We start from the raw sequence: 25,391 nt of genomic DNA, 5'->3' as shown, positions 1-25,391 counted from the left end.
TTGATTTCTTGACTGCTGCTTCCATGGCTGTTGATTGTAGATCCAAGTAAAATGAAATCCTTGACAACTTCAACCTTTTCTCCGTTTATCATGATGTTGCTCATTGGTCCAGTTGTGAGGATTTCTGTTTTCTTTTTGTCGAGGTGCAATCCATACTGAAGGCTGTGGTCTTTGATCTTCATTAGTAAGTGCTTCAAGTCCTCTTCACTTTCAGCAAGCAAGGTTGTGTCATCTGCATAACACAGGTCGTTAATGAGTCTTTTTCCTATCCTGATGCCCCGTTCTTCTTCATATAGTCCAGCTTCTCGTATTATTTGTTCAGCATACAGATTAAATACGTATGGTGAAAAAATACAACCCTGACGCACAACTTTCCTGACTTTAAACCAGCCAGTATCCCCTTGTTCTGTCCGAACAACTGCGTCTTGATCTATGTAAAGGTTCCTCATGAGTATTATCATTACTAAAAACGCACCATTTTGAAATTTACTCAACCTCTTCTATCCCTTCCTCTCTAAAGTATTACTCACCATGGGTTAGAAAGTAATATTTTAGAGAGGAAGGGATAGAAGAGGTTGAGTAAATTTCAAAATGGTGTGTTTTTAGTAATAATACTATTTGAACCCTTCAATAGAAAAACAAAACCTGAGTATTGCATAAGAATGAGGAGATTGGGCAACACAATAGGAAAAATGCTGCGACAATATAGGAAACGCATACACAAAAAAGATACAGGAAACAAAAATCTAGAAGTTGAGCCAACACATGTGCGGGGTCCCTGGTTTATTTCTTTCTCTCCTAGAAATATTTGCATGTTTACATTCCTGCAACAACAGGTAGAGAGTGTGGCACCAAAGCAAGTTCAAGGTCTCCTTCATGCTCCAGAGGGAGATCAGCCTTGCATGGAGCTTCAGGACTGGGCTGCTGGACTTCCAGGATGGAATCCTGGTGCTGAGACCTCAGGCCTTGGGGCTGGCAGATTGTCTACCCATGTGAAGCTTGACTTCCTGGTCCCCAAGCAAGGATAATGAAGCCCACCTGCAGAGGTGACCTGAAGACACTACGACAGTGCCAAAACCAAAAACCCAAACGAATTGCTGTAGAGTTGACTCCAACACATGTTGCAAAGTACAACTGCTCCACAGGGTTTTCTTGGCTGTTATCTTTACAGAAGCAGATCACCAGGTCTTTCTTCCATGGCCCCACTGGGTGAGTAGTCAAACACTTAACCATTTGGCCCACCCAGGGATTCCCAGGGCAGGGTTCAATCAATGTTTCCCTTCTTTATTTCACTTTTTCCTGTAGAAAAGACAAGCCATGGGGGAAGAGGCTAGAACAAGATACAGGTTTATGGTCTCTTTGACTTCTAGGAAAACTCCCCAAAGAATTTCCCAAGACATACATGGAATAGGAATTCAAAACATACATCTTCCAAACATGTCTGTCATTGACTATCAAACAATACAAATATACTGTAAGGATAAAAAAAGAAAGAACAGCCGTAACTTTGATTCACCCTTGTGGTTAATATTTTCCAATACCCAAGAAATCCTCCTTTTTGATGTTTGTTTTCAACATTCTCCATGCAATGGTTTCTATTCTGCTAAACAAAGTCAACGGGGAATTAGTCTTTTTTTTTTTTTTTTTAAGAAAACTAACGGAACTCAATGGCACAGGCATTGTAACTGTTCTTCTGACAGCTCCCTCTATGAAATTAAAAATTATTTGTGATCCCATCATCACTCGAGACCATGAAGGAAATATTAAACACAAACTATAAACACACCATTTTCACGCAGCTGCCAAGGTATTCCCAGTGGTTGGTCCCCTACTTCAGTCCTGGCAGAAATTTTTGTTCATGCTTGTCAAATGGCCTAAATCATAGATTTAGGTAAAGAGTTACTGTTTATTTAATGTCTTCCCAAAAGACACAGGGAAGGCACAGAAGTACAGGGCAACTCTAAAGACCTGCTAAATCTCCCTTTGACTCTTCTCTTCTCTGTTTATTACAACATTCAGCTTTTCTTTGGGGCTGATTTGCAGAAGGGAGCCCTGAAAAGCCTCACCACTTACCCAGCAGAAGGAGGAAGGTATGCACATTTTTGGGACATGCTCTCTATGTTGCAGAGATATGGTATCATGTAGCTTGCTTAATTCAGGTTTAACTATAGCAACTACCTGTAATTGGACATCAGAAAGAAGTAATCCCCTGTGAAAATGAGTTTTGCCTTAAGCTGTTTTAATTAAAACATAAATATTTTGAGGAGGGAATAAGAGGTGTTTTTAAAAGAGGAGGAAGTAAGAAAGGGAAAGACACACACACACATACATATATAATTGTTGTTGTTAGCTGCAGTCAAGTCTGCCCGCTACTCATGGCCACCCCACAAGCAACAGAGGAAATGCCGCCCAGTCCTGTGCCATCCCCATGATTGGTTGCAGATCAAAGTGTTGTGATCTGTATGGTTTTCATTGGTTGATTTTTCAGAAGCAGTTTTCCAGGCCTTTCATCCTAGTCTGCCTTAGTCTGGAAACTCTGCTGAAACCTGTTCAGCAACCTAGTAACACACAAGACTCCACTGATGGACAGGTGTTGGCTGCATAGGCAGCATAGGCTGGGAGTCAAATTCAGGTCTCCCATGGGAGATGAGAATTCTGTCATTAAACTACCAATGGCATCCATCCACCCACCCACCCGTTCATCCATCCATCAATCCATCCACCAAGCCACATACCCACCCACCCATCCATCCATCCATCCACCCACCTACCCACTTACCCAGCCATCAACCATCCACCCATTCATCCATCCATCCACCCACCCACCCACCCACCCATCCATCCATCCATCCATCCATAATTTTTTTTTAACTTCATGTCTTCTTTACTTGTTTTCTTTCATGGATCATAAAATTACGGCCCTGGTGGTTAAGTGTTTGGCTGCTAACCAAAAGATCGGCAGTTCAAATCCACCAGCTGCTCCTTGGGAAGCCCTTCGGAGCAATTCTACTCTGTCCTATAGTGTCACTATGAGTCAGAATCGAGTCAATGGCAACGGGTTTTTTTATTTTATCAATATAAAAGAAAAGCATATATGAAAAAGATATATCTTAAAATGCTTTGTGTAGCAACCTAATATGACTATTCCTACTCATCTGTGGGAATGACTATTACAACAAGTGATACTTGTTTGAGAATGAAATAAAAACTCTCTTTACTGCTGAGTTTGGGCCAGGGTACAATTCTTCCAGGGAGGGGCCTGATCAGGTGATGGATAAGGGCAGAGTTCTTGTCCTAGACCGCCATTCTCTAGCTGCATAAGCTTGGGCAAGTTACCCGACTCTCTAAGCCTTGGTTTCCTCATCTGAAAAAGAGTAATAATAGTACCAGCATCATAAGGTTGTTGGTAGAATTAAACAGATAATGAATGAGAAGTGCTTGGCCCAGGATGATCAGTCAATGAGCGCTACCTGAGCCAGTTGCCACGCAGTCCACTCCAACTCATGGCAAACCCAAGTGTGTCAGAGTAGAACTACCTCCATACAGTTTTCAACGGCTGATTTTTCCGAAGTAGATCACCAGGCCTCTCTTCCAAGGTGCCTCTGGGTGGACCCAAACTTCCAACATTTTGGTTAGCAGCTGAGCATGTTAAGCATTTGCAACACCCAACGGATGTTAACTATTATAATTACCACTTGGAAGTTTCATTAATGAGAGCTGGTGGGAAGCTCGAGACTCAAAGTTTGTAGACATGGATCCCACTCTTCCAGGAACGAGACAGGCAATCTCTTCCCTCTGTGCTTCTGTCCCTCGCCTTCAATCTCAGGTTGGACGAGACAACGTATAAGGCTCATCCAGCTCCAACATCCTGTGCTTAGAATCCAGCCACCCATCAAATAACTTTCTATATGCCATTGTCTCATTTATGAAGAACCCAACAAAGGGGGTGTTTGGACTCTATTCGTTGTAGAGCCAGGATGGGGTGGAGTTGTGTGTTGACCCCCACTGTACCCCTCATTCCTTTGATTTAAGAAATAAATGCAAGAAGATGCAATCAAAGGCAATGCATCAATCAATGCGCTAAAGCCCTGGCCCAGAGCTCACATCGATCTGTGCGTTTATCCTCCATTGATCAGGTTCTCCCTCGGGACTTCTTTTACTCCAGCTACTACATCCATCCATACACCGGTCATCAGGCATCCTTCCTCGCATCCGGCTGGGTTAATTAGCCTGGAAATGACAGCCTGGCCACTGATGTAAGGTTATGATTCCCAAGCTTCCCCTTGAGCTGTGAGTGATGATGTCATGAATATACTTACCAGAACTTATATGAAGGAATTTTGATTTGTTTCAGATTTTTTAAGAAAGCAAAATATTATGTAAAAGAAAATACGCACACACAGCCAACATAATTGAGCATTTAAGGGGCAGGTAGTTCCATTTATTAGGATCACTTGTGGGGAATGTACTGGATCTGTTAAATGGATAAATGATTCTATTAAAAGAAAAGGAGGAAAGTCTATGTCATGAAACTTCTAATACAGATTCAATAATTCCAGAATACTTACCTAGAACATACCCAGTGCACAGGAGACATTAAGGGACATTGTTACTGCAGAGTTTACGCCAGCGGAATGGATTGGGTGTCTCCATTGCCCACACTCATCCTAATTTTTGCCAGTTGCCTCCGGCAATCCCAGGATGTGATCTGAGAGATTGGAGGGGGTGCTGTGACTGCCTGGAGGCCTCTGGAAAGACATCGACAAACAGGAAATGTTTCTGCTCAAGGATGAGTAGAATGTATTGTTGTACTAGTTGTTGTCAAGTCGGCTCAGACTCATGGGGACATAACGTATCACAGAGAAAACGTTGCCTGGTCCTTTGGCATCCTTATAACCTTTGGAACATCTGATCTCATCGTTGCAGCTACCTTGTCAATCCATTTCATGGAGGGTTTCCCTCGTTTTCACTGACTCTCTACCAAACATGATGTCCTTTTCTAGGGATGGGTCTTTCCTGACGATGTGTTCAAAGTAAGCAAGACGAAGTCTCGCCATTCTCATTTCTAAGAAGCATTCTGGTTCTATTTCTTTTAAAGCTGATTTGTTTGTTCTTCTTTGCCAACACAACTCAGAACACAGAACAAACAGGGTGTAGGAAGGAGGGACTGGCCTTTGATGCTGGGGCACGGAGGCCAAGCCTTTGAGTTGGCCTTTATCATTTAGGAGCGAGGGGCCTAGGAACGTGAAATGATAGCTTCTGGCTAGGTTCCTGCAGAAGGAGGCACTGAGGCAGAGTTAGAGTACAAGAGATTTACTGGGGGGCTACATCTGTGAAAGGAAAAGAGACGATGCAGAATCCGGCGGCAGCCGTTCTCAGAAGCAGGTCATCACGTCTTTTCTCCCAAGGAGCTGATGGGTGGGTTTGGACCACCGACCTTTTGGTTAGCTGCTGAGCGCTTAACAATTGTGCCACCAAGGCTCCTTTATTGTTTCTATGCATCTCATTTCAAACAGATCATACTCTCTTGTTATGATGAATATGCGCATTTTGATTATTTTTATTTTTTGTAACTTCTTGAGTTGAATAGTTTATTCCTTAAAATCTTTCTCCTGTATAATAAACAACTTTTAAGCTATGAATTTGAATTGACAACATTCCATAGGTTTGATTATTAATTTCTAAATAGCTTGTAAATTTACTTTGACAAAAATTTGCTTTATTCTTTGACTCAAAACTACTTGAAAGGGTGCTTTCAAAATGTCCCAGTATTTTTTATTATTCATTTGCAATCTATTTCTAGATTTAATACATTTTGGTTAAATAAAGTCACCTGTGTAATTTCTACCTGGGGGTGTGTAATCAAGTTTTCTTTTAGCCTGCACATAACCACATTGTGTAAATTTTCCAAGGCCACTTGAAAAAAAAAAAAAAAACCCTCGGTCTCTATCTGCAGGCTGCAAAATTCAGTATCAGTCTATTAAACATGTTGCTCGGATTCTTTTCCTTATTTATTCATTTCTTGTCTCCATCTGGCAAACTCAGTTCTTCTTGTTGTTAGGTCCAATGCGTCAATTCCCACTCATGGCAATCCCATGTGATGGAGCAAAACTGCCCCATAGGGTTTTCTAGGCTGTAATCTTTATGGAAGCAGATCACCCGGTCTTTTTCCCATGGAACCGCTGTATGAGTTCAAACTGCCAACCTTTCTTAGCCAATAACCATTAGAGTACAATTAAGTGCTTAATCAGTGCACCATTAGGGCTCCTTTTTGGCAAATTCTGAGTGGTGTGTTAATGTCTTCCATTATTATTGTGTTTTGATAATTTCCCCCTAGCAATTATGCTGGTTTGCACTCTGACGTATTTCAGTGCTCTGCTATTTATGCGTCTAAAGGCTCATGACTTTATATACCCCAAAGCATTTTACGGAGTATGAGAATAAAGCCTAGAGCACTGGATCAGCTTTTCCTTCTTTACAGAGTAGGCTGTGGGCCAACTTTCCCGCTTCTACTGTAATCTCTTTGATCACCAAACTTGACCAAACCACATGTATCGCACAGAAATCAGTTCACTCAGTAATTTCCCTGAGGTTCTCAAAAACTCAGCCAGCATCTTTCCCTGAATGGAGTCCTGCCATTTTGTGGAGCTCATTAAGTCTTCCAAGATATTAGTTTACAATGTCTTAAATGATGGGGTCGACACAACAAAATAAAACCCAAACCAAACCACACCCATTGCCATCGAGTCAATCCTGACTCAGCAACTCTATAGGATAGAGTAGAATTGCCCCATAAGATTTCCGAGAAACGAGTGGCTGGTGGATTCAAACTGCCAACCTTTAGGTTAGCAGCTGAGCTCTTAACCACTGCACCACCAGGGCCCCATAACAAAATAATCAGGGTCTAATAGGGTCTCTGTGAGTCAGAATCGACTCCACAACAAGAGGTTCGGGTTTCGGTTTTAATTTGTACCCAGACACCAGTTTCTACTCTTGGCAAGAATTGCTCTATTTCATCCAAAAAAAAAAAAATTTTTTTTTTTTTTTTTTTACTGTAGAGATTAAAGGGTCAACCACAGGTGGCATATTTTCAAGGTGAGGTCAACTTAAGCTGCGATTCACATTTGATCTTACTAAATACAGTTTACTCTATCATACTAGGGAAGAAATTTAAATGTATTTTTCAGTCCTGAGTGCATATTTACCTATAATTTGAGTTTGATATTTAGTGGAGTTTGGAGAGCCAATAAAAGGGATTTTTTCCCCCTGTTGACATTTTTCTGGCAAAATATCTATTTTTTATTATCCTTATATATACTTCTATGCCCCTGTGCTACTGTTCCTTAACCGTAAGTTCCGAGAAGTAGAACTCCTTTGTCAAAGAATGAGAAACTTAAAATCTTTTATATGTAATTTGCAATTGCTCTTAGCATGCTTATACCAATCCACACAGTCAAAATTAGCGTGTAGAAGTGCCACTTCCCCATGACCTCAGAAGCACCAAATATTATCCATTTTTTATGTTTTCCAGGCTGGTAGAAAAAGATTTTTTTTCATGACGTTAATTTGCATTCTTCGATTGCTAGCAAGTTTAAACCTATCTTCCTATATACTTTTAGTGATCATTTATATTTCTTCTCTGCTTGTATTCTTTGCCTGTTTTTCCATCAGGTTGTTTGTATTTTTCTCACTTTTCTTTAAGAGGTATGGGCAGGGATATTCATCTTTGTCATATTGATGCAAATTTTTAAAACATTCTATGTTCCATCCTTTGTGTATAACCAGACTGAGCTTTTCTCGTCAGTCTTTCCTCAATACAAAAAGTCATTGCAAAGTAGGTTGGTCTTGTTATTCTCACTTTGTGAAGAAAAACGATGGCACTCGAACAGGTGAAGTAGATACCAAGCAAGATAAAAACCAGGATGAGGTCCTGAACTTCATCCATTCGTTGTCCACAGTCCCCTTGACAGCGGGATACAAAACTTCGTCACCAGAGCTGCTGTTGAAGCTGCCTCTGCTGCTGCTGCTGTAGGCGGTGGCGTTGGCTGCTGTCACAGTCGGCCCCCAACTTGTGGCAACCCGTCGTACAACGGACTGAGACACTGCCCAGTCCTGCACCGACCCGTTGGGTGTGGATTGGACCATTGTGATCCAGAGGGTTTTCACTGGCTGATTTTCTACCGGCCTTTCTTCCTCGTCTGTCTCAGTCTGGAAGCGCCACTGAAACCTGTCCAGCGTCACAGCCACCCACAAGCCTCCACTGACAGGTGGGTGGCGTTACACGTAGGGCGCTTTGGCCAGGACTCAAACTCGGCTCTCCCACGTGGGAGGCGAGAATTCTACCACAGAGCTACCACCGCCTCTATTCACACAGCACAACCAACTTTTATTTGGCCCAGTAACACCTGCTGCCTCAAAAAGCCAGAACGACCCCTAAAATCCTACTCCAGAGGCAGCTTGCTTCATTTGCTGCCTCCTTAAATTCATGGAGTTTCAGTAGCCAAGAGTGGCTCTGTTCAATTCTAAGGAAAAATAAACTATTTTGCTTTGTTTTGTTCTGTGTGTGAGAACCCATAGCTCAAGTCTGCGGATGGAGACACAGTCCTGAGGCCAGCTCATCTCCCCGTTGGCGTTCTCAGCAAACACGGGAGAGCCTGAGGTTTCTGAGCTGATAATGATCCCAGAGCCTTCCCTGCGAACTTCCCTGCAGACGGTGAGGCTGACCAGATGCCCGCATCATGTTATTAGCATCATGTGGTTGATGCCAGCCTCCTGAAGTGCTTCGGGGAGGAAGCAGGAAAAAAGCTAAGACGTACGTGCACGGTGTCTTGCTTCACTGCTGCAGCACAAAACCAACATTTCTTATTTGTATCCATGACGAGTCTTCAGCGGATAGACTGGGGGCAAGCTGAGAGCCTGGTTATAAAGGCCAATGCCAGTAAGCTGGGGAAATTACAAGGAGGCAGGACTCATGTAACCCAGCGGCATCCCCAGACCATGGAGGGTCTTTGTTCAAGTCCGGTGTCTGTGCCATCCCAGTATGACCACCAGTCCGAGGTGGGTTTTGGCTGCACGCCCATAAAGCAATTTCCAGACCACGAAGTTCTCGCTTCCCTTACCTGAGAGGCTTTAGTTTGTTGGTTTTACTCCAGGCTCTGGAAACTCTAGAAAGTGGCCACAGTAAGGCCAGTTCAACTTAGGGCAGTTTGAGTTTCTCTACAGACAGTGCCTTGTGTGCAGGGAGGACTTGCTCCCTAAGATAGTGGGAAACGTTTGTTGAATTCCGTTGACTGCAGCTTTATTTACAAGTTACCAGCATATAAACTCAGCAGCTGGAGAGGAGCAGGGATGGAGAGGTGGAGTGGGGACTCCAGAGGCAGACACGGGGGTGAGACGCTGGCTGTGAACTCACAGCGCAGTCTGGGAAAAGGCGTCTCCGCTGCTCTTTGTGCCTCAGTTTCCTCATTGGTAAGAGTGCCCGCCCCACAGGGCTGTTGTGAGAGCCCTGCCTGTATCTAGGGAGCTTCAAAACCATGAGCTATTGTCCTGTGTCCTTGTCCACGCTGTCCTTGTCCTGTGCCCTTGTCCTCAATGTCACTGTCCTCGGTGTTCTTGTCCTCAGTGTCCTTGTCCTCTGTGTCCATGTCCTCAGTGTCACTGTCCTTGGTGTTCTTGTCCTCAGTGTCACTGTCCTCTCTGTGCTTGTCCTCAATGTCACTGTCCTCAGTGTCCTTGTCCTCAGTGTCACTGTCCTCAGTGCTCTTATCCTCAGTGTTACTGTCCTCTGTGTCCTTGTCCTCAATGTCACTGTCCTCGGTGTTCTTGTCCTCAGTGTCCTTGTTCTCAGTGTCCTTATCCTCTGTGTCCTTGTCCTCAGTGTCACTGTCCTCGGTGTTCTTGTCCTCAGTGTCCTTGTCCTCTGTGTCCTTGTCCTCAGCGTCACTGTCCTCGGTGTTCTTGTCCTCAGTGTCCTTGTTCTCAGTGTCCTTATCCTCTGTGTCCTTGTCCTCAGTGTCACTGTCCTCTGTGTCCTTGTCCTCTGTGTCCTTGTCCTCAGTGTTACTGTCCTCAGTGTCCTTGTCCTCTGTGTCCTTGTCCTCAGTGTTACTGTCCTCAGTGTCCTTGCCCTCTGTGTCCTTGTCCTCAGTGTCCTTGTCCTCAGTGTTACTGTCCTCAGTGTCCTTGTCCTCAATGTCACTGTCCTCGGTGTTCTTGTCCTCAGTGTCCTTGTCCTCAGTGTCCTTGTCCTCAGTGTTACTGTCCTCTGTGTCCTTGTCCTCAATGTCACTGTCCTCGGTGTTCTTGTCCTCAGTGTCCTTGTCCTCAGTGTCCTTGTCCTCAGTGTCGCTGTCCTTGGTGTTCTTGACCTCAGTGTCACTGTCCTCAGTGTCCTTGTCCTCAATGTCACTGTCCTCGGTGTTCTTGTCCTCAGTGTCCTTGTCCTCTGTGTCCTTGTCCTCAGTGTCCTTGTCCTCAGTGTTACTGTCCTCAGTGTCCTTGTCCTCAATGTCACTGTCCTCGGTGTTCTTGTCCTCAGTGTCCTTGTCCTCTGTGTTCTTGTCCTCAGTGTCGCTGTCCTTGTCCTCAGTGTCCTTGTCCTCAGTGTCCTTGTCCGCAGTGTCCTTGTCCTCAGTGTTACTGTCCTCAGTGTCCTTGTCCTCAATGTCACTGTCCTCGGTGTTCTTGTCCTCAGTGTCCTTGTCCTCTGTGTCCTTGTCCTCAGTGTCGCTGTCCTTGGTGTTCTTGTCCTCAGTGTCCTTGTCCTCTGTGTCCTTGTCCTCAGTGTCGCTGTCCTTGGTGTTCTTGTCCTCAGTGTCCTTGTCCTCTGTGTCCTTGTCCTCAGTGTCACTGTCCTCTGTGTCCTTGTCCTCTGTGTCCTTGTCCTCAGTGTTACTGTCCTCAGTGTTCTTGTCCTCTGTGTCCTTGTCCTCAGTGTTACTGTCCTCAGTGTCCTTGCCCTCTGTGTCCTTGTCCTCAGTGTCCTTGTCCTCAGTGTTACTGTCCTCAGTGTCCTTGTCCTCAATGTCACTGTCCTCGGTGTTCTTGTCCTCAGTGTCCTTGTCCTCTGTGTCCTTGTCCTCAGTGTCCTTGTCCTCAGTGTTACTGTCCTCTGTGTCCTTGTCCTCAATGTCACTGTCCTCGGTGTTCTTGTCCTCAGTGTCCTTGTCCTCAGTGTCGCTGTCCTTGGTGTTCTTGTCCTCAGTGTCCTTGTCCTCAGTGTCCTTGTCCGCAGTGTCCTTGTCCTCAGTGTTACTGTCCTCAGTGTCCTTGTCCTCAGTGTCGCTGTCCTTGGTGTTCTTGTCCTCAGTGTCCTTGTCCTCTGTGTCCTTGTCCTCAGTGTCGCTGTCCTTGGTGTTCTTGTCCTCAGTGTCCTTGTCCTCTGTGTTCTTGTCCTCAGTGTCCTTGTCCTCAGTGTCCTTGTCCTCAGTGTCCTTGTCCTCAGTGTCACTGTCTTTGGTGTTCTTGTCCTCAGTGTTACTGTCCTCAGTGTCCTTGTCCTCAGTGTCACTGTCCTCTGTGTGCTTGTCCTCAGTGTCACTGTCCTTGGTGTCCTTGTCCTCAGTGTCACTGTCCTCGGTGTTCTTGTCCTCAGTGTTACTGTCCTCGGTGTTCTTGTCCTCAATGTTACTGTCCTCAGTGTCCTTGTCCTCAGTGTCCTTGTCCTCAGTGTCACTGTCTTTGGTGTTCTTGTCCTCAGTGTCCTTGTCCTCAGTGTCCTTGTCCTCAGTGTTACTGTCCTCAGTGTCCTTGTCCTCAGTGTCACTGTCCTCGGTGTTCTTGTCCTCAGTGTCCTTGTCCTCAGTGTCCTTGTCCTCAGTGTTACTGTCCTCAGTGTCCTTGTCCTCAATGTCACTGTCCTTGGTGTCCTTGTCCTCAGTGTCACTGTCCTTGGTGTCCTTGTCCTCAGTGTCACTGTCCTCGGTGTTCTTGTCCTCAGTGTTACTGTTCTCGGTGTTCTTGTCCTCAATGTTACTGTCCTCAGTGTCCTTGTCCTCAGTGTCACTGTCCTTGGTGTCCTTGTCCTCAGTGTCACTGTCCTTGGTGTCCTTGTCCTCAGTGTCACTGTCCTCGGTGTTCTTGTCCTCAGTGTTACTGTCCTCGGTGTTCTTGTCCTCAATGTTACTGTCCTCAGTGTCCTTGTCCTCAGTGTCACTGTCCTTGGTGTCCTTGTCCTCAGTGTCACTGTCCTTGGTGTCCTTGTCCTCAGTGTCACTGTCCTCGGTGTTCTTGTCCTCAGTGTTACTGTCCTCGGTGTTCTTGTCCTCAATGTTACTGTCCTCAGTGTCCTTGTCCTCAGTGTCACTGTCCTCTGTGTGCTTGTCCTCAATGTCACTGTCCTTGGTGTCCTTGTCCTCAGTGTCACTGTCCTTGGTGTTCTTGTCCTCAGTGTCACTGTCCTCTGTGTGCTTGTCCTCAATGTCACTGTCCTCAGTGTCCTTGTCCTCAGTGTCACTGTCCTCAGTGCTCTTATCCTCAGTGTCCTTATCCTCTGTGTCCTTGTCCTCAGTGTCACTGTCCTCGGTGTTCTTGTCCTCAGTGTCCTTGTCCTCTGTGTCCTTGTCCTCAGCGTCACTGTCCTCGGTGTTCTTGTCCTCAGTGTCCTTGTTCTCAGTGTCCTTATCCTCTGTGTCCTTGTCCTCAGTGTCACTGTCCTCTGTGTCCTTGTCCTCTGTGTCCTTGTCCTCAGTGTTACTGTCCTCAGTGTCCTTGTCCTCTGTGTCCTTGTCCTCAGTGTTACTGTCCTCAGTGTCCTTGCCCTCTGTGTCCTTGTCCTCAGTGTCCTTGTCCTCAGTGTTACTGTCCTCAGTGTCCTTGTCCTCAATGTCACTGTCCTCGGTGTTCTTGTCCTCAGTGTCCTTGTCCTCTGTGTCCTTGTCCTCAGTGTCCTTGTCCTCAGTGTTACTGTCCTCTGTGTCCTTGTCCTCAATGTCACTGTCCTCGGTGTTCTTGTCCTCAGTGTCCTTGTCCTCAGTGTCCTTGTCCTCAGTGTCGCTGTCCTTGGTGTTCTTGACCTCAGTGTCACTGTCCTCAGTGTCCTTGTCCTCAATGTCACTGTCCTCGGTGTTCTTGTCCTCAGTGTCCTTGTCCTCTGTGTCCTTGTCCTCAGTGTCGCTGTCCTTGGTGTTCTTGTCCTCAGTGTCCTTGTCCTCTGTGTCCTTGTCCTCAGCGTCACTGTCCTCGGTGTTCTTGTCCTCAGTGTCCTTGTCCTCTGTGTCCTTGTCCTCAGTGTTACTGTCCTCAGTGTCCTTGCCCTCTGTGTCCTTGTCCTCAGTGTCCTTGTCCTCAGTGTTACTGTCCTCAGTGTCCTTGTCCTCAATGTCACTGTCCTCGGTGTTCTTGTCCTCAGTGTCCTTGTCCTCTGTGTCCTTGTCCTCAGTGTCCTTGTCCTCAGTGTTACTGTCCTCTGTGTCCTTGTCCTCAATGTCACTGTCCTCGGTGTTCTTGTCCTCAGTGTCCTTGTCCTCAGTGTCCTTGTCCTCAGTGTCGCTGTCCTTGGTGTTCTTGACCTCAGTGTCACTGTCCTCAGTGTCCTTGTCCTCAATGTCACTGTCCTCGGTGTTCTTGTCCTCAGTGTCCTTGTCCTCTGTGTCCTTGTCCTCAGTGTCGCTGTCCTTGGTGTTCTTGTCCTCAGTGTCCTTGTCCTCTGTGTCCTTGTCCTCAGTGTCCTTGTCCTCAGTGTTACTGTCCTCAGTGTCCTTGTCCTCAATGTCACTGTCCTCGGTGTTCTTGTCCTCAGTGTCCTTGTCCTCTGTGTCCTTGTCCTCAGTGTCGCTGTCCTTGGTGTTCTTGTCCTCAGTGTCCTTGTCCTCTGTGTCCTTGTCCTCAGTGTCACTGTCCTCTGTGTCCTTGTCCTCTGTGTCCTTGTCCTCAGTGTTACTGTCCTCAGTGTCCTTGTCCTCTGTGTCCTTGTCCTCAGTGTTACTGTCCTCAGTGTCCTTGCCCTCTGTGTCCTTGTCCTCAGTGTCCTTGTCCTCAGTGTTACTGTCCTCAGTGTCCTTGTCCTCAATGTCACTGTCCTCGGTGTTCTTGTCCTCAGTGTCCTTGTCCTCTGTGTCCTTGTCCTCAGTGTCCTTGTCCTCAGTGTTACTGTCCTCTGTGTCCTTGTCCTCAATGTCACTGTCCTCGGTGTTCTTGTCCTCAGTGTCCTTGTCCTCAGTGTCCTTGTCCTCAGTGTCGCTGTCCTTGGTGTTCTTGACCTCAGTGTCACTGTCCTCAGTGTCCTTGTCCTCAATGTCACTGTCCTCGGTGTTCTTGTCCTCAGTGTCCTTGTCCTCTGTGTCCTTGTCCTCAGTGTCGCTGTCCTTGGTGTTCTTGTCCTCAGTGTCCTTGTCCTCTGTGTCCTTGTCCTCAGTGTCCTTGTCCTCAGTGTTACTGTCCTCAGTGTCCTTGTCCTCAATGTCACTGTCCTCGGTGTTCTTGTCCTCAGTGTCCTTGTCCTCTGTGTCCTTGTCCTCAGTGTCGCTGTCCTTGGTGTTCTTGTCCTCAGTGTCCTTGTCCTCTGTGTCCTTGTCCTCAGTGTCACTGTCCTCTGTGTCCTTGTCCTCTGTGTCCTTGTCCTCAGTGTCGCTGTCCTTGGTGTTCTTGTCCTCAGTGTCCTTGTCCTCTGTGTCCTTGTCCTCAGTGTCCTTGTCCTCAGTGTTACTGTCCTCAGTGTCCTTGTCCTCAATGTCACTGTCCTCGGTGTTCTTGTCCTCAGTGTCCTTGTCCTCTGTGTCCTTGTCCTCAGTGTCGCTGTCCTTGGTGTTCTTGTCCTCAGTGTCCTTGTCCTCTACGTCCTTGTCCTCAGTGTTACTGTCCTTTGTGTCCTTGTCCTCAGTGTCACTGTCCTTGGTGTCCTTGTCCTCAGTGTCACTGTCCTCTGTGTCCTTGTCCTCAGTGTCACTGTCCTTGGTGTTCTTGTCCTCAGTGTTACTGTCCTCAGTGTCCTTTTCCTCAGTGTCACTGTCCTTGGTGTTCTTGTCCTCAGTGTTACTGTCCTTTGTGTCCTTGTCCTCAATGTCACTGTCCTCAGTGTTCTTGTCCTCAGTGTCCTTGTCCTCTGTGTCCTTGTCCTCAATGTCACTGTCCTCGGTGTTCTTGTCCTCAGTGTCCTTGTCCTCAGTGTTGCTGTCCTTGGTGTTCTTGTCCTCAGTGTCCTTGTCCTCAGTGTCCTTGTCCTCTGTGTCCTTGTCCTCAATGTCACTGTGCTTGGTGTTCTTGTCCTCAGTGTACTGCACTGTCCCCTCCTCACTGAGATGCATAGTCCTGCTGTGTCAGGGGCTGTCTTCGTCTGCTAGTGCTGGCAAAACAAAACCCACAGTTAGTGGCTTTAAAGAGCAGAAATTTATTTTCTCAAGTTCTGGAGACTGGCAATCCAAATCAGTGTCTCAGCCATGTCTATTTCTTCTGTGAGCCTCTCTCCTACTTTACAGCTTCTATTTTTCAGAATTAGATCACATCTCTGGGTGGGCTCAAACCTCCAACCTTTTGGTTAGCAGCTGAGTTTGTTAACCATTTGTATCACCCGGGGAGAGCTACTTCATACTAGCTTTACAGTTTTTGCAGATGTAATCTCCTTCGAGCCTCTCTGAAATGAGTAGGATGAGTTTGTCCTTATTTAACATATGGGGGAACCGAGATGAAGGGCCACAAGCTGTCAGGGAAGGCCTCAGCTGAGTCTTCTCTCCAGCCCAAGACCGTTTCTGTTCTACCACGCTCTGTCAACATGGCGCCAGCACGCTCTTGTGTCTGATCACAAGTGAAGTTGCCCCACTGTTTCACAGGACTCCTCCTGCCCTGAATGGCAGTGCCCAGCCCTGTGCAGACTCACTGTTCCACCTGGCCACACCCAGGTGGCTCCAAGATGGTCACTTGACCTAACGTACGTAGGTCATGTTCCCACCTCACAAACTTAAAATGGGGATTGCAAGACTGCCGATCAGTCAGCGAATGACTGCAGGTGTGCCTTGTAAAGTTGAGGGTTGGTTGTCTCTATTCCATTGCAGGGGCCAGCAAAGCAAACAAAACCTGCCTGCAGAGATGAAGGCAAACCAGTTCAACCCAGAGAGCGGGAGGAGAGATAGAGTCCTCCCAGCCTCTAGATCCTGCACCTGCACCTGCCCCACTCCTGCTCTTGGTTCCATGAGACACTTTGAAATCTATATAATACAACTCCACTCTTTCCTTAATCTGTGGGGCAGTGGTGGTAGAGCAGTGGAACTCTTACCTTCCATGCAGGAGTCCTGGGTTCAATTCCCAGCTGATAGGCCTCGCGTGCAGCCACCACCCACCAGTCAGCAGAGGTTCGCATGTTGCTGTGACGCTGAATAGGTTTCAGTGGAGCTTCCAGATTAAGGCAGACTAAGAAGAAAGGCCTGGCAATCTACATCCAAAAATCAGCCAATGAAAACACTATGGTCCAATCTGCAACAGGCAACTAACGACATCTAAATTTAATTCCGTTTCTTATAATTTAAGGAGGCCTGGTGGCATAGTGGTGAAACGCTCAGATGCTAACTGAAAGGTTGGCAGTTCAAACCTGCAGCCGCTCTGCAGAAGAAAGATATTTGTTCAACATGGTTTGCACGCCCAAATCTGAAAACACTCAGTGGTACCTTTTCGATGCCCGTTTGGCGATTAGTGGTATTCAAGGCTGCAACAGATAGATAGATCGAGCTTAATCAAATGCCTTATGGCAAAGAATTTTTACAGCAAAATTAGTCATTTCCCTTTTCCTATAGCCTAAAGAGACAGCTATATAAACTTAGCAAATGGTAATTATAAAAGAAAAATGAGCATTCAGATGGCCCTGCCCCCGGCATATGAAAAAAATAAACCAACAAACCCCGCTTTGTCATGTGAGTGAAGCAAAGATTCGGTTACTCACAACTATCCACTCAATGCAGCCCCTGGGTGGTGCAAACAGTTAACAGGCTTGGCTGCTATGCTAACTAAAAGGCTGGAGATTCAAGTCTACACAGAGGCACCTCAGGAGAAGGGCCTGGAAATCTACTTCCCAAAAATCAGCCACTGAAAACTCTTTGGAGGGCAGTTCTCCTCTGACGCACATGAAGGTGAATGAGTTGGAATCAACTGGGTGGCAAGTGTTTTGACATCCCCCACAGGCTCTCAGTACACCCAGACCTCTGGGGGCCTCCTCGACCAAGAACCTAGGGAGCAAATTTGCTTTCTTCTTTTTCTTCCTTTATTATTATTATTTTTTGTTTCTTCAGAGAATCAAGGAAGAGTTGGTAGCTCTCCCTCCTTAAAGAATTACGACAAAGGTTGGAGTTCTTGGAACCTGCAGTGTTTCAGAAACAGAACGTATTTATCATCTGTTTTCCAGAGCCATAATTAGATCTCTGCAGATAACGAATATCATGTTTTCAGAAGTCCTGAGTCGATGATAAGCTAATATTTGTACAGTTGACCTTAAAAATGTGACAGTGAAGAAGCGGTTGGAGAGAAGCCCAGGAAGTCACCAGTTACTAAAGGATTCAGCAACGCCGTGTGGAAAGGAACTTGAAGGACTGTTTTCAAAGATGTTTTCGGTTTTGTAAATCGCTCTGCTAGAGTAACTGTGGAATTATCCTTCGACAGTATAATTATGTTTTAATTGTATAGTGATTATGTGTTCAATATTAATTAAGGGGAAATCCAGTGGCCGATCACGTGCCAGGACCATGGAACGAGAAGACTGTGGTTGCTGTAAGCGCCGGGTTAACATGGCAGAAGACTTCTGTTTTCTGGTGTCAATGTCATCCTTTCCAAAGATGGCTGGAGTCTCTCAAGAGCGGCATGAGTTCTCAAATACCCCAAAGAAACAGCCACTGTCTGCCAGAAACCTAGCTAGAGGCTATTTTGCAAAATGTTCTGAAGACATTTTTAGGAAAATATTCACTGTTATACAATCAGCTCCATGGAACAATTAAGTCACAGAGGAAAGAAAAAAAAAGGAAGCATTTTTCAGGAAAGGGGGCTGGGGTGGGTGCCAGAGTCACATCCAGATTCTTCTTAGATGGCCCCGTTGAGAGCTATTTCCTCTTTCTCTGCACTAAATGTTAAGCTATTGTAAAAATGGCATGGTGGACCGCCTCGTCCAACTTCACAAGGGAAGGAGCGTCATCGTCAGCACCAACAGCCCAAGGCTGACCCCTATGAGGTGGAGGTCAGACATACCTTCACTCTCCCACGTTTTAACCAGCTCTGACACCAGCCGCCCATGGCACTCTCTACTTCTCTGCTGGGTTCCATAATTAGTTGCAATGGCCACAGAGAACTCACAGACAATACTCACGATTATGGGGTTTATTAGGGAAGTAACAGGTTACAGTTCAGGTTCAGGAATGCTCAGGATACAGTTCTTCCATCAGACCAGCCTTTTCTCGGCCGTGCCCTCAGGCAGGTCTCTCTGGCCCTTGACCGTCAGCCCTACCTCTGCCCTGCTTGGGCAAGTGTTACAAAGCTCTTTTATCCCTGCTGATAAGTGCCCAGAGGCCACCTACTGTGCCAGTAAGCCTCTACCTGAAGGCACTCAGCTTTCTTGCTCCATGGGCTGGGAAGCCCACCACACTGTCTTTTGCCGTCTCCTGGTTCTGCTGCCTCTGCTGCTGCCGTTTCTCTGCTGCTGCTTCTTGCCGTCTCCCGTGTTACAGCTCTCACTCTCTGTCCTGGTTCTGCTGCCTCTGGCTGTCTTCCATGTTATACCTTCTCTGTCTCTCCACCCCATCCCCCCAGTGTCTCCCTTTAAGCCTAGCAGGATGGCAAAAACTGACCAATCTCCTCATTAGGGTTCCACACACCTTATTTGCATGGTCCCACCCCCACAAGGGTGCCATGCACTTTATTTATATTATTAGCACGTTATCCAGTCCCCTTCTTCACAACCATGCTGACTGAGAGTGAAGAGGACTTGAAGCACTTACTAATGGAGATCAAAGACCACAGCCTTCAGTATGGATTACACCTCAACATAAGCATCATAATAAATGAAAGAAAGATTGAAGTTCTCAAAGATTTCACTTTACTTGGATCCACAATCAACACCCACGGAAACAGCAGTTAAGAAATCAAATGATTCATTGCATTGGGCAAATCTGCTGCAAAAGGCTTCTCTCAAGTGCTGAAAAGCAAAGATGCCACCTTGAGGACCAAGTTGCGCCTGACCCAAGCCATGGTGCTTTCAATCACCTCGTATGCATGTGAAAGGTGGACGATCAATAAGGAAGCCTGAAGAAGAATTGATGCCTTTGAATTGTGGTATTGGCGAAGAATATTGAATACACCATGGACTGCCAAAAGAACAAACAAATCTGTCTTGGAAAAAGTACAGCCAGAATGTTCCTTAGAGGCAAAGATGGCAAGACTACATCTCGCATACTTTGGACATGTTGTCAGGAGGGACCAGTCCCTGCAGAAGGATATTATGCTTGGTAAAGCAGAGGGTCAGCGGAAAAGAGGAAGACCCTCAAGGAGATGGATTGACACAGTGGCTGCAACAGTGGGCTCAGGCATAACAACGATTGTGAGGATGGTGCAGGACCAGGCAGTGTTTTGTTCTGCTGTACACAGGGTTGCTATGAGTCAGAACCGACTTGACAGCACCTAACAACAACATCCAGTCCCCTAGGTGGGCCATAAGCACCTCATTTTCATAGTCCCACTCAGTCATTTGGTGGGAGTTACAGACTATGGCTAGAAGGGCCGTATTAAGTAATTCGCTGCACCACACAGATCCCAGGGACCTGGGTAATATTTTCTCCTTCATTTTTTATATTTTGTTTCTCTTACAGATCTGCCGTCTGGGCTCAAGGGCTATAAAAGCCATACACCCTTTTCAGTCTAAACTATTTTCCAAAACACTAACTTTATAAACCCTAGAAGTTTTATCTCTGTTATTGTTTTAACCCCCGTCTTGGTCTCCTAGTGCTGCTGTGACAGAAAGACCACAAGTGAGTGGCTTTAAAGAACATAAATTTATTTTCTCACAGTTCTGGAGGCTCAAAGGCAAAATCAGGGTCTGGCTGAGTGGATTCCTTCCTCCTAGATTGTCCTGGGTGTTTCTTGGCTGCTAACCAAAAGGTTGGAAGTTCGAGTCCACCCAGAAGCACCTCAGAAGAAAGGGCTGGAGACCTATTTCTGAAAAAATCAGCCACTGCAAACCCTGTGGACAGCTCTACTCTGACACACATGGGGTCACCGTGAGTTGGAACCCACTCTATGTCAACCACCAACAGCAATATCAGAACAGCGCCACAGCACTTGGTATCAACAGGTGCTTGATAAGTTTCCTTTTCATTTCATGAGCTGAAGAGCATGGCCACAAAATCTGCAAAGGAAATTTTATTAGACATACAAGGAAAATTGACAGAAATACAATTGTTATATGAAACTGTACCTCAGTGCTGTCTGAACTCAGACGATAACCACCACCTCCAGTTGTTGGCTGGGGAGCCACAGGACACAGGAGAGAGCCTTGTAACCGGCAAAGCTGTACGAAAGTGTTAGTTATTTTCAAGATGCATAATATTTACGTGATGCGATTACGTTTTTCCAAAGTCATGAAGAAATTCTCAATAAATTTTAAAGAGGTAGAAGTCTTGTAATCCATATTATTGACCCCAATATAATATACCCTAATATATTTCAATTTAAACCAGAAAAGCTCCAACCCCTCAAAAATTTTCAAGCACTTCCCTAAATAACACTTATACACCAATCGAAATAAATTTGATGATAATGGTTTTGGAAAATGTAGGAAATAAAACACACATATTAAAATAAATGTTATAATAATAAATCAAATCATGCTGGAAAAAATGCAACTGAATAGTGGGATTTAGATGTAGGATTGGTTTATGAGCTTTGGTGTAATAAAATCACAAAAGAAATGTTCAAAAGCTTTGATAATAAAATTTAAAATATATATATATATAAGAACAGACTGAGAAGTTACTTCCAGTAGATATCCAGAGTTGATAAAAAGCTCATGGACACTGGGTTAAGAATACTTAGAATCCCAACTGAGAAGTGGACAAAGAATTTCAACCATGGAGCACACTTCACTATTAGCCAACACGTGGAAAGGTAACTGAGAATGGCAGGTGTATTTAACCTCATGCCTGTATAGTCTGTCTGTGTGCTGGACAATGTTCTAAGCAGTATTAACCCCTTTCATCCTAACAACAACCCTCTGAAATAGGTAGTGTTATTGTCATTTTACAGGTGAAGACACAAACTCCACGAAGGCGAAATGACTTATCCCACTAAGCGGCAAAGCCAGGGTTCAAATCCAGGTGCGTCCTCCTGGCCACTGTGCTCCATGGCCAAGGCCAAGGAAGCAAAAGTCACACATGAAGATGTCAACGCAACACGATGTATACAGGTTAAAAGGATAAAAACAACCAGCCACAAGTACTGCCTTAGATAAACTGCATCAACACTAAACAAATTTGATCCTGTCATGAAGTTTATAATTAAGCCAACTTTGGAGCAACTTGGAAGTTATTTTTGATATAATCTTAGGTGATAAGAACGAAACATAAATTGCATGCACACTACGTCTGCATTAACGTGAAGTATGCACACACGTACACACGTACACTGGGCTGGTGAGGACACAGTGATGTTGTGTGTGGTTGAGTCGGTTCCAACTCATGGTGACTCCACGTGACAGAGTAGAACTGCCCCATAGGGTTTCCTAGGCTGTAATCTTTACAGGAGCATATGGCCAGGTCTTTTCATCTGTGGAGTTGATGGGTGGGTTCAAGCTGACCTTTCAGTTAGCAGCCAAGTGCTTAATGGTTATACCACCAGGGCTCTTTAAGGGTACATAGAAAGTGACAATAGTTGATGTGGCTACAAATGGTACCACATAATTGTCAGATGGGGTAGAGGCTGAGGAGGAGCAGTTAAACAGGTTTCAAGAACTTTTTGCAGTTTTCTAAACGCAGTACCCTCTTTCTTATCAGAGAGGATTCCTGTGTGCAGGAGCTCCCTGCCCACTTACCCCTTCCCCAGTTGCCCGCACCTCACACTCCCAGTTCATGTCCCCTCCTGTGGTGTCCTCTCCATGGTGTCCTGCCCAGGCCTGGCTTCCCAGCTCTCCTGTGCGGATCCACGGCAGCTGGCCTCTTGCCTTGGTGGCAACCCTCACTGTCTGGGGCTGGCTCCTTTCCTGGTCTGCAGCCCTCAGGAGTCCTTGGGGCTGCTGCCGTGTCTTCTCCCCTGTGTAATCCTACCTCTGCCACCAAGGCTGGCCAGAGTCAAAGCTCAGGATGTATCTGTTGAAGAATGCAGACATCCTAGGTACACAGATAAAACTCTAGTATCTTAATAACATTTGTGTGAAAAAGCACAGTTTTCCTCTGGGAATACCATTAATTTCTAGAATTCGGTGGTATAAGTTAGGCAACCCAGAGCATCTTAAATAGGAAGACCACTAGGCCATCTTTTCCTATCGAAAGGACAGACAGCATATGTCTGTTAAACTGAGATGCTGGATAATTAATTTTGTGTGTTTGTTTTTTTATTCAGTAATTAATTTTTAATCTCAATTCCAAGAGCACAGGTTATAATAAAAACACTTTTAAAACTTGCACATTTTTCTGATTGGTAAACTTCAATATAAAACACTTCTGTGGGAATTGGTCCAATCTTTACAATGGCCTGGGAAGTAAGGTTCTTCTTTATTCCATCTTCTGCAGAGTGGAAGGTACAGGGCACAGGAGGTGGTGGAAGCTGTCTGAAGTCACTCAGCTAAAATTCCCGCCTGTGAGCTCTGTAGTATCCACTGAATGAGGCCAGGAAAGGCATTATGTGGTGCGTAAAGCAGGACAGTATTGTCCCTCCAGGTCTGTGGTGACCGTAACAGAACCAGCGGAGGCTCACACCTGCGAGCACTTGGTCGCCTTTCAAAGCAGCGGCAGGTTTCAGCTCAGTGTTCATACCCAACCTGGGGTTCCCGGGGCTGCGTGAGCTTTACTTGACATCTTAGTTATCTAGTTTGCTATAACAGGAAAACCACAAGAGGTAGCTTTAACAAACAGAAATCTATTTTCTCACAGTTCAAGAGGCTAGAAGTCCAAATTTGGGGCACTGGCTCTAGGGGGAGGCTCTCTTTCTCTCTCTGTCCGCTCTGGGGGGAAGTCCTTGTCTCTTTTCAGCTTCTGTTCCTTGGTACCTTGGAGACCTTCTTGCAGCTTGTATCTTTCCCTCTGTTAGTGCTTCCTTCTCTGTGCCTAATCAGCCCTTTTTGTATCTCAAAGGTGAGTAGTTTAAAACATACCCTATGCTGGTTTGGTCTCATTAACATAACAAAGAAGGTCCTATTCCCAAATGGATTTAAATCCACAGGTATAAGCGTTTAGGATTTATAACACATTTTTCTGGAGGACACAATTCAATCCACAACATTTGACTTGGGCTTTAAAGAAGCTGTGAGGGCGAGGACTTATCTGGTAGCAGCAAGGAGCCTGGCAGTGTCCAGCAGCAGGCTCTCAGCTCACCTCCGTCCTCGCCTCTCAGCTCACCTGCACCCTCCCGGTTTCAGCTCACCTGCATCCTCCTTTCTCAGCTCACCTGTATCCTCTCAAAAACCAAACCCAGTGCCGCTGAGTCAATTCCAACTCATAGCAACCCTATAGGACGGAGTAGAACTGCCCCATAGAGTTTCCAAGGAGTGCCTGGTGGATTCAAACTGCTGACCTTTTGGTTAGCAGCCATAGCACTTAACCACTAGGCCACCTCACCTGTAATTCCTCCCCTCATCTCATGTATATTCTCTCCTCTCAGCTCACCTGCACCTTCCCCTCTCAGCTCACCTGCATCTCAGCTCAGCCATTCTGGGCCTGAACCCACGACAGCACACTGAACCACTCAGACTACGGTTCTCAGGTCCCCTGGTCAGCAAAGTCAGCGTCATTTGGGAGCTTGTTTGAGATGCAGATTCTTGGGTCCCTCCTCACACTGCTGAATCGGGCATCTCCGGGCATGGACCCCAGCAACCTGTATTTTTGCAAGCCTTTGTGCTGATTGCGATGCTCACCGAAGTGGGAGGACCACCCTAGAGGATATTTACAGTTGTCAATGATGGGATGAAGGCCAGGAGCCAGATATTCTTCCAACGGACCAAATAAGTGTTTCTCAATCCTGGCTGGGCAGTGAATCATTCTGAGAGTTTACAAAGCAATCCGTGGACAATAAAAAGCAAAAGAACAAACAGAAAGCGTTGTCCGGGCCCCACCCCAGGTGAATTCAGTTGGGTTTCCGAGGGTGGGGCCAGGCACAGCCTTTGTCTCCATCTCCCCCAGATACCAGGCAACTGTTCCCCTTGATCGTATGGTCCTTGGTGACCCGCTGGTATTGAAGAGTGGGGTCCCAGAAGCTCTGTGTGTGCATGGGGCTGTCACTGCGGGCGTGTCTGCAGGGACTAGTCCTCACTGTAGAGCTGTCTCCCGAGCTGGATCTTTGGGAACTGCCAATGTTTATACTCTCAGTGTTCATCGTTGGCTGATCAGAGTCCCCGTCAGAGGTCCTCCCAGCCTCCTTCCCAGAGGAACTCTCTGGGGCCACGTGGGGAGTGAGCTTGGGACCTCAGCATTCGGTCTGAAAACATCCAGGGAAAGTAAAATGGTTCATTCACTTTGGAAAACAGTCTGGCAGCTTCTTGCAAAATTACACATAGGCTTACCATCCTATCCGGCCATCACACTCCTGGGAACTTACCCAAATGATTGAGAAGGGTATGTGTGTCCACAGGAAAACCTGCACATGACTCTTTACAGCAGCTTTTTCATAATTGCTAAAGATTGGAAGCAACCAAGATGTCTTCCAATAGGTGAGCGGATAAACAAGCTGTGGTCCATCCGTAAAAAGGAGTACTATCCAGCAATGGAAAGAAAGGAGCTATCAAGCCACAGAATGATACGAAGAAATCCTAAATGCACACTGTAAGTGGAAGAAGGAAACCCTGGTGGCACAGTGGTTGAGAGCTACGGCTGCCAACTAAAAGGTCGGCAGTTTGAATCCACCAGGCGCTTCTTAGAAACCCCACGGGGCGGCTCCACTCTGTCCTATAGGGTGGCTACGCGTCAGAATCGACTCAACAGCAACGGGTTCGTTTATCTGGTTTTTTTAATGGGGGAAGCCAGTCCGAAAAGGGTACACATTGTGTATCCCAACTATATGACATTCTGGGAAAAGCAAAACTGAAGAGACAATGAAATAATCAGTGGCTACCAGGGGGCCAGAGGGAGGGGGCAGAGGTGACTAGGTGGAGCCCAGGGGGTTGTTACGGCCAAGTTAACTATTCTGTAGGATACTCTAACTGTGGACATGTGGCATTTTACATTTGTCAGAACCCATACACACATACCACATGCAACACAGAGCAGAGGCCTAACATAAACTAC

Source organism: Loxodonta africana, chromosome 6 (assembly GCF_030014295.1).
Source record: "Loxodonta africana isolate mLoxAfr1 chromosome 6, mLoxAfr1.hap2, whole genome shotgun sequence".
In the NCBI taxonomy this organism is placed as follows: domain Eukaryota; kingdom Metazoa; phylum Chordata; class Mammalia; order Proboscidea; family Elephantidae; genus Loxodonta; species Loxodonta africana.
The sequence above is the reverse complement of the archived record's forward strand: the minus strand, read 5'-3'. Positions refer to the sequence as shown.